Here is a 12,418-nt window from a genome sequence, read left to right as displayed (position 1 = left end):
TATGGCTGGAAAATACAGTTATGGGAATTGAAATATTTGTAAACACATGGTTTTATGTCAGTTTTATCTTTAAAAATCCTTTCACGAGGCTGTAAATATTAACGACTTTGTCGTAAGTTCTTTTGTAAAGAGGAGCCCTGGACCGAGGAAGAACCAGGACCAGCTGTTAAGAACATGGTGCGGCTGTCAATTCTCTTCCCAAGAACTGTTTATACATGTAATCATTACTAGTCACATTTGTGGTCACTGGTGTTTTGTAGGACCAACGATATCCTAAAAAACGAATTCGATGTAAGATTATCTCTCTTACAAGGCACAGAAGAGACAATGAAAATGATGGTTATCACTGGTACAGCTTAATGTTGATATAGTAAAAAGCAACAACAAACACCTAATCAAATTAAACAAAAGTAACCGTTATTAAGAATTTTTTTTTCACACCGCATTTCACTGCCCCTCTCTGATTTCCAACATAAGTCCACCTTGTCATAATTCTACACTTAATATTTGATTTTTGGTCATTTTTGCGATATACAGGGAAAACATTCGGCAAAATTTGTTTTCTTGCATGTATTTCAATTTGTTCATAAATTCGATCACTAAGTTTCTCTTTATACAATTTTAATGATTAAAATTGTGAAAATATATATTATAAAACACGTGAAATAATAGTTCAAGTGCTTGAATGAAAAAGGTCAACTTCTGTTTTGGGTCCAATCTATCTATGCTGGTAATTTTGTGTAAGTAACTTTATATTAAAACTATACATTTTATAGCATGGTAGATATAACTTTATAACTTTTTGTTCCTCATTCACAACGCTGCATAATTGGTCAAATAAGAAAACACAATTTACATGCAAACATAATATTCAATTGTTTAAATTTTGTCAAGTATTTATGCATGTACATATTAGTTACAGTGCCATGTGACCCGTTGAATTGAAAACTGGTACACGGTAATTAGATGGGAGCATTCTTAGAAACAAACAATCAATAATTCTTTACTCGTTTGGATTGTTTATATCTTTCTATTTTTCATTATACGAGAGATAGGCGTTCGGTAAAACCATGCATCACAGACGAATTACATGTATTATAAAATTGTACTACTTTTAAGGTTAAATTTAAAATGCATTTTTGTAATAATCAATATCAATATTTTTTGTCCAGTTTTGCAGTTACAGCATGTACATTTACAACAGCATCGAAAGCCACATCTATCGTTCGATTGAGATCGATCATTACGATTATTTTCATATTGAGATTGAGATTGACAATTATCTTCCAATCTATATCAACGCCGACGATTATTTTCCCGTCCATTTCGATACTGTCGTTTATCTTCCGAACTAAATCGATATTGAAAATTATTTTCCGGTCTATATCGATAGCGACAGTTACCGTCTGATTAAAACCGATATTGACCACTTTTTTTCGATCAAAATCGAGATCTGTAAAAACGGCCTGATCGACTTTTTCTTTCACTTTTATAAATTCTGACTTATTGAATTCGTATCCAATTCGGAGGAGGCATTGTCCTAATCGAGTGCTGTCTATTTATTTCTGAGGATACTATTGTGTATACCTTTCGAAAATTGTATGGCTTTGATTGAAAGTGCTTAAATCGTGATCGAAAGTTTTCCAGTGATCATAACCTTCTGTCAGTCAGTTTTGATCGAATTATGTCGAGATGCAATGTTATCGTGTTGCACCCGATCCGTACCATTATCATCTTTTCCTAAAAGAAATCTATCAAGTTTTTTCATCTTTTAGTAGGAGACAACGGAATTCCGTGGTTCCGTACAGATTGACAAGAGACTTTTAGTAAAAGAGCTCTGTCTCCTAATATAGGCCTTATAAATGCGAAGAGCAAGACTTGATAAAGCGCTGTTAGAAAAAGAATCCGTGACGGATTGGAAACAACTGTTAAAAGAAGACAACGTTCTGCAAGCCGTAATTTATGGACGAACCCGATTTAAAAATAATTCAATATGTGCTTTTGTACAGAACAATGAAATGATTAAAAAAAAATATTATTCATAAATAAATTTCTCTATAACACGGAATACAAACTGTACCGCAATCCATGGTACAGAGGAAAACTTGATAGGCTAATATGTACAACATTAATTTTAACGTTTTTTATACAGTGAGTGTACATGATTTAAATGAAACTTTCTTTATGCAAATAAAATCATTAAAAATGTAAAAACATTTGACAAGTTGAATGATTAATTAAAAATAAGACCCCCCCCCCCCCCCGTTGATTCTACCCGTACAATGTAGTCGGGATCGATCGTCTTCCTCCATTTTGACCTTCGGATTCAGCAACGTTCCTTAAAAGGTGATGTATAAAATAGTTATAAAACGTTTATTAACAAACTAATATCGTAGTTATATACACCTGTGTAATATTGTTTACAAATTTATGGAGATTTAACGTTGGCATTTTTGTTTCACGGTGGTTCAAACACATTGTACATTAATTTGTAAAAAATCCTTCAATCGGTTTTGTACAGTACATTTCATTCATTTATCAGATGATTGGAATCCACAAGGCTATATTGGGGCATTGACCGGATATAGCTTTGGTTTAATGGGTTACTTTTACTCAGACAAACTGAGGGTGGTTGCAGGATTCAAAAATGGTGTCTTTTTTTTTGGGGGGGGGGGGGGGGGAGTTGCAGGAAACACATTTGTTTTTAGCTCACCTGAGCTAAAGGCTCAAATGATCTTTTCTGATCATGAGCCTTAAGTCATTGTTGTTGTCATATAAACTCTTCACATTTCATCTTCTCCAGAACCACTGGGCCTATTTCAACCATACTTGGTACTGTACATGGTACAATGCGTCACGTGTGACGTCACAATCAGAAACATGGCATGAAATCGAAAAAGTATGGGTAAGCTGAATGAATGGATATATCATTTACTTATCAGGCATATCAAAAATGGAAATATTATTATGTGTTTTAAGGCTGATTGCATGTGTCAATATAATGTTTAAATGGACCCTGTCTATGCTAGCCTATACATAAATCAAAGTACCGAAGAACTGACGGGAGTTGATTTTGTCGATGTTTATTTATTTTAAAATCAATGATATGTTATTTTGCACGACAAATACATGTGGTTTCTAATTTGTATTTGAATTACGCACATTTTTATATTAAATATGAATTTTTGGACTTTTTCGACAAGAATGTCGATAAACTCCCATATGAATCATGTTAAATAATATTTAAATATAAAATTGATTCAATCAAACTATGTACATGTATCAGTAATAGAAATATTTTTCGATTATTGTATGGATCCAAGCAATATTGAACTCTAGTTTCGTTCAACCAAACGCTCGGCTGACACCGTATATCTCCGACAGAGAGACTCTCTGCTTGTCGGAGATTTACGGAGACAGCCGAGTGTCGAGTTGAACGAGACTTTATTGAACTCTGGCGTAGGAATACATACGACTACAAAAAAATCTAAATTGTTCGTTCCATTTAAAATCTGACTATTTTCAAGGTATTTATAAATAAGTTTCCTTGAAAAACAATACTTTAAAATACATTACATCGAATTTATCAATTATTTTCAAGAACTAAGTCTTGTCAGCAGCGATGATTTGTGCTGAGGTCCAAACACTGTTTCACTTCGGTTTGTCTGAGTAACAGCATAGGAGAGTTGATCAAAATCAACTCCCAAAAATCCTTCCTGCATTTGGAGGTCCAACTTTACCAAAAGTTGAAACGTAATGATTCATAACAATATCTTTTAATTCCATTTGCAATATCCTTTTTGATTGGCTATACGTCTTCATCTTTTTCATATAGCATAACTTGTCTTTGTCACAGTACATCATGCTTGCAATTTAATTATATTTATTTTGACGTTATAACTTGTTGGATACACGAAGAATTATAATTATTTGAATTTGATTCTTTGTATCGGTATGGTAAAACAGTAAAAGTATATCATTGAGGGAGTCAGCAAGATTCCAGTTCCCCTCAAGCTAGCCTTTTTCCTGAGGCGAAGCAATTTTTGCAAAGTGTGAATTAGACTATTTTTATATCTATAAATAATATTTCAAAATAATTGTAAATAATAACAAAATACATGGTCTCTACATAAGACAACGGACCATTACAAATTACTATGTATACATGTCATGGTTTTATTATAAGAACCACATACATGCGACCACATACCATAACAACCATGTATAACATGTCATGGTCTCATTATACAACTATATACATGAGGCCAGGGACCATGACAACCTCTTTACATGTGATGGTCTTATTAGTCCCCTACCGGTTTCACCGGAGGGGACTATAGCTTTCCTCTGCGTCCGTCTGTCCGTCTGTCCGTCCGTCCGTCCGTCTGTCTGTCCGTCCGTCAGTCCGTCCGTCTGTCTGTCCCACTTCAGTTTTCCACACTTTTTTTCTTTATGCATTTGAGGAATAATATGAAACTTGCTGAACAGCTTCAAAATGTCAAACTACAGATCAAGTTTACACTTTTGTAGCATCTGATTGACATATTTTCGAGAAAATTAATGTTATATATTCCAATTTTTTAATGTTCGGGTTCGTTATCGGGTTCGGTGTGTAACTGAATAAACGAGGTCAGTATGTAGTCAGTATACTGTGCGTTACTTGTACCATTCATTTCCTGTACCATTCCTTTTATCATTTCTAACAAACAAATGAATTCTATAAAATAGTGTCAAGCATTGTGTTGTAAATTTAATCGGCAGGGTTTTTTTGTATTATTATTACAATGGGGTTCGTTGTCGGGTTGGGCTGTTTAACTGTTTGGTTTGATTCGGGGTACAGAAGACGGTAAGAAATGATATTGTGCATAACAGTGCATTGTTTTCACAAATTTTTACCAGCGAATACAGAATAGACTTGGCGAAATTACAGGAGATGAAATAAAGAGTATGATTTTACCCATTTCCTATTTAATTTCTATATCAACTATATAGTTTTAATTTCCTCTGTTCTTTTATCTCTGATTAAAGCATGACATCTCGTTTACAATAGCTCTGAAATAGTTGTGTGCTTGGAAGCTTTCATAGAATAATACAAACCGGTAGGGGACGTGTATTGCTTATGCAATACTCTCAGAATGCTTGTTATAACTGTAACAGAGACACTTATTGCCTCTGCTGGGGTTTTGAACCGGGGTCCTCAGGCATGCCAGTGCAGCACTCTACCGATCGAGCTAAAGGGTAAACCCACTAGGCAGAGATAGTAGGAATGCCATATACCTGACTCTACCACATTGTCCCCCTCCAAGGAAAGAGGCATCCCTACTCTCCTGGAGTGCCAGCACCTATGGGGCGAAGTACTAGAGACAATCAGCTCTTTCACCCGCCAGAGAATACCCAGGTCCCAACGTGAATGCCAATTGTAACAGATACACTTATTGCTTCTGCTGGGGTTTTGAACCCGGGTCCTTTGGCACGCAAGTCCAGCACTCTTCCGATCGAGCAAAAGGGTTAACCCACTAGACAGAGCTAGTAGGAATGCCATATACCTGACTCTACCACATAACAACCACATGTCCGCAGACCATTACAACCATATAAAGTTATAAACCTATCATGGTCCCATTAAAACAACCTACCCCGTAATACATGAGACACCAGACCATTATATAACCTACATACACAACATGGTTTCATTATTACAACTTCATACATGAGACCATGGACCGTTCAAAGTCTCATTATAAAAACTACTGTACATTTATGAGACCCATACTGTAGCATTCTACATACATGTCATGCATGGCTTATTATTAGCAGCCACATTAAAGACATTATGAATAATAACATCCAACACACGTCATGTTCTCTACATAACAACCTAATATTGGACACCATGAACGTTAACCATATGGTAAGACATCTGTCGGTGTATCATGCGGGTATATCCTTCTAAGTATTTTTAGAATCGGTAGGACAACAAAGTAGTGCCTTTAAGCAAAATAGTCCCTATACTTGCAGAGTGTATATACATTTATTGGGACATTTTAAATCAGAATGCTTGACACATGTCAGAAAATAGGATTTGCAATTTTAAAAACATGTGTCAAAATTGAATAATCATTTGAAGGAAAGAATTGAAATTGTTTGATGTACACCCCTTTCCAAAACTGAGAAATTTCCCACTTTGACTTTCATTTTCAGAGTTTTTCAATACAGCGAATTTTGCCGGAAAACGAATCCGACTTCAAACCACGAAATTTTAACAGGAAAGAGACAATTTGATGAGCTTTCATTCAAGAGGTCCCTCGTTGCTGAACAAAAATATTGCCTGAGCTATGAACCTTAATGTTAACATTACCGCCTATGGAAAATGCATTGGTGGACTATACCCATGCAAGGCAAATATCAGTGTCTTTATCAACAACAAACCTGGTTGGACAGTAACTTTTTGTTTGTAAAATCCTTAAAAAAAACATGTCCAGGATCCTATGGTTAAACTATGTGATTGATTAACGATCTGTTTGTCAGTACAGAATAGTACATTAAAAAAGGGACATCTTATTAGAGACAATTAAGCTCTGCTGGCACCATATTGTCTGTCCATCTATCTTTCCGTCCATTCGTCTATCTAAGATCTCTTGTCCGGAGTATATCTTCTCTCCCCTTTGCCCAATCTGTCTCATACTTAACCCATCTTTAGGTAATATTTTTAGGCTTTGAAAACATAGTTTCTACAAAAGGATCATGGGTCATTACAACCTAAATATGTGTCATGGTCTCATTATACCAACTACATGTAAAAGATTCAGGACCATTACAACCTACAGTCCATACATGTCATATGGTCTCATTATATCAACCTAATCCATACATGAGACTATACAAACCATCCTATTATCTATTACTTGAGTAGGGCCCTTTAAGATGGTCAACAATTCAATAATATTTAGTGGTTTGTATCTGTGATTGTTAGACCTGTTCGAATACCCTTTGTAGAGCATCAGACTAGAGATTCGGGGGGAACAATTCGATGCCTGGTCTGGTCCTTCATTTCTCCCATCCCGTTACCTTTGGTGGCTTGACCAGCCCCTGGAACTGACAGGTGAACTTCTGCCAGGGAAGAGCCTTGGGTGATCTTGGAGGGTAAAGATCATTTAAGGTGCAAGAAATGTGACGGTCATGCCGGTTCGAATACGGGCACTTGATAGCTCAGTTGATAGCTAGCATCTGACAAGAGATTCAGGGGGTCAGGGTTGGAATCCTAGATGCAGAAAATGTGCACAAAACATCTACAAGTGTTCACAGTGACACTGTATTGAGCTAGTAACCTTACTTATATTGTACATGTACTTAGAAAACACCTAGATGTGTTACACCAATTAGCTAGATAATCCAATAAATATTTTAAATTTGCAGTGTAACATTGGCTGAGAAAAAGAAAATGGTCTTGGTGACAAAAAAGAAAACGTTGGGCCCATGCAGCTTTACAGAATGAGGAGGTTCAGGTGGGTGTTGTTTATCAGGTAATGAAAAAAAGGATGATTTACCGTAATATTGTTTGATACCATACGACTTTGTCCTTTTTGTAAGACTACATGAAGTATTGTATTATGTTTTTTTCCCTAAATTCAAAGAGTTGTAAAGACCCTTTCACAATTGATGCATGAGCAGAAGCAATAAAATAAAATATAGATTTGGATTGTAAACTGTTGCTGAAATAATCACATACAGTATGAAAAAGAAATATTCATACCAAATTTGCACTATCTAAAGCGACTGTTATGTGAGGTAAACACATTAAATATTGCAATATTTATTGTATCTATATGCAACTGTTGTACAATGAAAACAAGTTTTGTAAGATAATGCAGTAGGACCACTCTACTGATCAGGAAATTGGACATTTAAATGTGCGCCAATGCAATTGGATGTGCGGCGTTTATTTGATCATGTGTTACATGGTACATGTACGAACACTCATGTAAGTCAGATTGGGTATATATACCGCTTGTTCAATTCCAACGCTGTGCTTGGAGATTTAGTGATGTCAAGGAGGTATTGTTGCTTCAGCATCCATGGTCAAATATTCACATTTAGTGTAATTTCCCCTTATGTTTGCATTGGAAGCCAGCATTACATTTAATTTTCTGTAAACAAACTTAGCCTTGTCAGAGTGCATGAGCAAAAATTAAGTATTGTCATCACAGGTTTTAAATTTTTTTTATTATTGGAAGATCAAATGAAACGTTCAAACTTACATAACCAATTTGATATGTAATTATGAAAAATAATTCTTTAATCATATCTAATCATTAAAAAAGAAAATTCCTGACTAATTTCTGGCAGTATATTTTTAGTTGTGGAAGTGAACTGAATAACATAACAAGATTGTGCCGCCAGAAAGATCTAAACTACATTAGATACAAATTTTAAAAACATTAACCAAACTCATCTAGGAGTATATATTATGCAGTAAATTATATGAGCTTTTTGCTCTAAAACTATCTTTATAAAGTTGTCTGCCCTTTACAAACATTAGGAAAAAATCATTTTCCCAAAATATGTATGGTAAATAATGAATTTTTGGCATTTTCAAAATTTCAAAGGTGAATCTTTCTTATTTAATAAACCCTTAAATCACACCGATATTTTAGTGACCATTTGAACAACATGGTTGCAAACACACATAGATATGCATGGGCAGCTGCAATTTCTCTTTTGACTGTTAAAAAGTGTGAATAGACAAAACACTGCAAGACGTTTGTATTTCTGTTTGTGCATTGCATTACGATAATTTGGATTGCATTTGGTCGTGTCTGAATTAAGTGTGCATGTCCACTCTTTTGAGGAGACTGGACGCAATTACTAAAATGCATGCAACAAATGTAAGACATCATGCAACATATGCGAGAGCCAAAACATTCTGATCACAAAGTGTTGTATAGTGCACCAATTGCGAAAGGGTTTTTAGGTAAGCTAAAATAGCTTTTAGAATCATGCAACATCAGATGGTCCAAGTTAGCATTGTTTTGTTCTTTTGTTCAATTCTGCTTCAATTTCATTGGAATTCATCAATTGTCTGCTGGTATATTTTAGATGTGGATAAGGATATTCTGCCATGCTTCACATCAAAAGAAGATGCCATGCCTCATTTTGCAGTGTCCAAAGGTCCAAGTAAGCATTGTTTTTGTCAAACTTTAAAGGAAGATACTTAGCTAGGCCTTGTACCTCTCTGGGCATTTCCTCAGGATTAATCACTGTATTGTGTATATTTCATGTAAAGGAATATTTTATACCCTTCCTTACTATGATGTGACATACAGTCAAACTTCTTTATCTTGAACTAGATGGGACTGTTAAAAACTTCAAGATACCCAAGTATTTGAGATATCGAGGGTAAAATACTCAAATAAATCTTACAGATCACTTCAACATATCCATTGTATTCGAGATATCAGTGTTTGAGCAATCAAAGTTCAAATGTACTATACTTTAGGTCATATGTAAATAAAGGAGCCATACCTTGCTCTGCATTATCAGATGATTTTAGCATGGAAGCACATGTATTTTGAAAAGTTAGGTAATAAAACTTTGAGAAGAATATGATAAAAAAAAATTTAATCAGCACCTAACCGCACAAAAAAATAAAAACGGAAGGATTTCCAGAAAATTAATCATTGAACTAATATTTTAGAACAAGATCCTGTTCCAATCTCTGCTTTGGACACAGTATATATTGGAGTCATTTTAGATGAATGAAGAGCCAATCAGATGAAATGAACTAGCTTCATTTATTTTACAATAATTTGTAAACAAGTGATAACAATTTACATCAGTAACTTTTGTTGGCAGGGTTGATAGCGCAAGGTCATCAATGATGCTGGGGGAAGCTGGAAAGCCAGAAGAAAATCCACATGTCCAAGTGAATGACTAAGATACCCTTTCACACACAGCCACTGTCGATCACAGGGATCCAACTTGGATGAGCTTCTTGGTACGCTAATCGTTGACATTTGAGGAACCTTCCCAAGCAAGAGTACACCTGTAGTGTGTGTTTAGATAATACAATGTATAAAGAATAAGTAAAAATGTTGTTAATCATACTAAGATTATCATGCTATTTCTTATGAGAGTTCATTGTCCATCAGATTGTGAAAGATGTATAATACAAATCCCAATGGATTTATAGACTACTCAATTATTGATAGAGTGTAAAATGCAAGATTTGATATTTTCTTAAAGATATTGATTAGTTAATTATCTAGCATTAACAAACTTTAGAAGAAGGTTTAAAAGTGGATGTAAATGCATACTTTGATCTGCATTTTAAGTTTTTGGGTTTTTTTTTTTTAATTTCAACTCCTGACAGTGTATATATATACTTATTCTACAATGACTTTTCCATATATGCATTTAACACAGTCAGTTATAGAAAGCAATGTTTTTATTAGTCCCCTACCGGTTTTCACCGGAGGGGACTATAGTTTTCTTCTGCGTCCGTCAGTCCGTCTGTCTGTCCATCCGTCTGTCTGTCCCACTTCAGTTTTCAACACTTTTTTTCTCTATGCGTTTGAGGAATAATATGAAATTTGCTGAACAGCTTCAAAATGTCAAACTAAAGATCAAGTTTACACTTTTGTAGTGTTTGGTTGACATATAATTCGAGAAAATTTATTTTTTATATTCAAATTTTTTAATGTTCGGTTCGATATTCTGCATAACAGTGCATTATATTAATTGTTTTCACAATTTCCACAAACCGGTAGGGGACGTGTATTGCTTATGCAATACTCTCAGAATGCTTGTTTTTCATGTTCAGGTTGATAATTGTATTGCTATATGATTTGTAGATTTAACTTTATACAATTGGTCTGCATTATTTCTTTCATGTGAAAATACATGTACATGTCATTTACAATATGTATAAACTTAATGCATTATCTGTGCTGTTTATATTTTTATGGCATGCTTTTACTTATTGAGTTCAATATGAAGGACTGTATGTAAGGTATCTTTAACATGTTTAATAGCAATGTTTGGGAAGATTTTTGTTTTGTATGCTGATCATTTGTTCTTTTTATTTGCAAACTCTAATTTTGCCTATTTCTTAAAATAATTTTAAAAAAGCCCTAATGAGAAAATTACATGTGGAATCAGACAAGAAGATCTGACATATAGCTTCTTTTCATGTATCATACATCTATTTCACAAACAAAAATCATAATTTTTATTATTTAGGAGTTTATGGAAAACTCTTTTATGTATCACAGCTTCTTTAAAAATCTGTTATACACTGTACTTACAAAAAATATCCAGAGTAACTTAGAGAAAAGTATTTATTTACTATTTCACCCTTTTTGATAATTGAATCTTGGAGTTGTGCATGTAATTTATGTGTTAGAGATAAGTCCTCCTTTGTTATATTTCTTCATATTTTACAATCATCTTGCTTGTTTTACATGCATGTAATGTGTTATATTCTGATCTTTTACATGGACTATACAACACTAGAAAAAGATATGATATTTATATTGATGGACTGTATTGCTGTGCTTTTTTTTTTTGCAAACCATTATATTGATAAGTTATGAATTACATGTATTATTATTATGTGTGTTACTATATTAACAAAGCTGAATGGAATTATTTTTTGATTTATTATAACTTTTGGGTTTAGATTTATAACCAATATTGAAAGTTTTGTATGTATTACTGAGGCCACACCAATATACCCGGTAATTTCTTGTTCATCAGACATCCAATAAAAAGAGGTACAAGCTGGTGAGCGATTGCTTGATAAAATTATAATTTTTTTGTAGCCAACATATTTGGGCAGTACATAAATCAATTTGTGCTGGCGATTATATTTTTTCTTCTTGTTCTTGATATATGAATAAAAATGATTTAAAACACAAAAAAATAAGGCAGATTTAGAACAGAAAACAGTGCAGAATTTCCTGGATGCGGGAAATTATAATGATATTATTTTTAAATTAGTTTTTATTTAAATACGATCATGTGGGTCAAACAAACAAAAAAATTATATTGGTGTGGCCTAACATGACTTCTTAATTTAAAGAATTAATTAGTTTACATAGACTGTGCTTATAATGAAATATGTATCATAAACACTAATAAATCAGCAAGAATTTAATCAGAATGATGTTCTGTGTTTGTTTGTATTAATAAGATATGTATGTGGAATTCTTCCATGGGAGCATTGCCAATGTGGAAATTGCATGCATTCTTGTAATTTATGATGCATCTTCAATTGCACTTCATTCTACATCTACACTTTTCCTAAAGAGGACATTTATTAATGTTTGAAATATATCCTATCATTTATTTTACCGGTAAGTTAAATGAAGTATTCCCGATAGTAATATCTCAAGACATTTTCATTCCTTCTTGAAAATGT

General features: G+C 33.9%; 1 long non-coding RNA gene across 1 annotated transcript; it reads left to right on the top strand.

The window, feature by feature from the left end:
* The first annotated feature begins 7,194 nt into the window (after window positions 1–7,194).
* LOC128173360 (uncharacterized) lies at window positions 7,195–12,137 on the top strand. The gene is made up of 3 exons (XR_008242487.1): window positions 7,195–7,505; window positions 9,097–9,174; window positions 9,853–12,137. It is a non-coding gene; the product is annotated as an uncharacterized LOC128173360 (long non-coding RNA).
* The last annotated feature ends 281 nt before the right edge of the window (window positions 12,138–12,418 follow it).

This window comes from Crassostrea angulata, chromosome 2, assembly GCF_025612915.1.
Source record: "Crassostrea angulata isolate pt1a10 chromosome 2, ASM2561291v2, whole genome shotgun sequence".
Lineage (NCBI taxonomy): Eukaryota > Metazoa > Mollusca > Bivalvia > Ostreida > Ostreidae > Magallana > Magallana angulata.
This window is presented reverse-complemented; position numbering and strand designations above follow the sequence as displayed.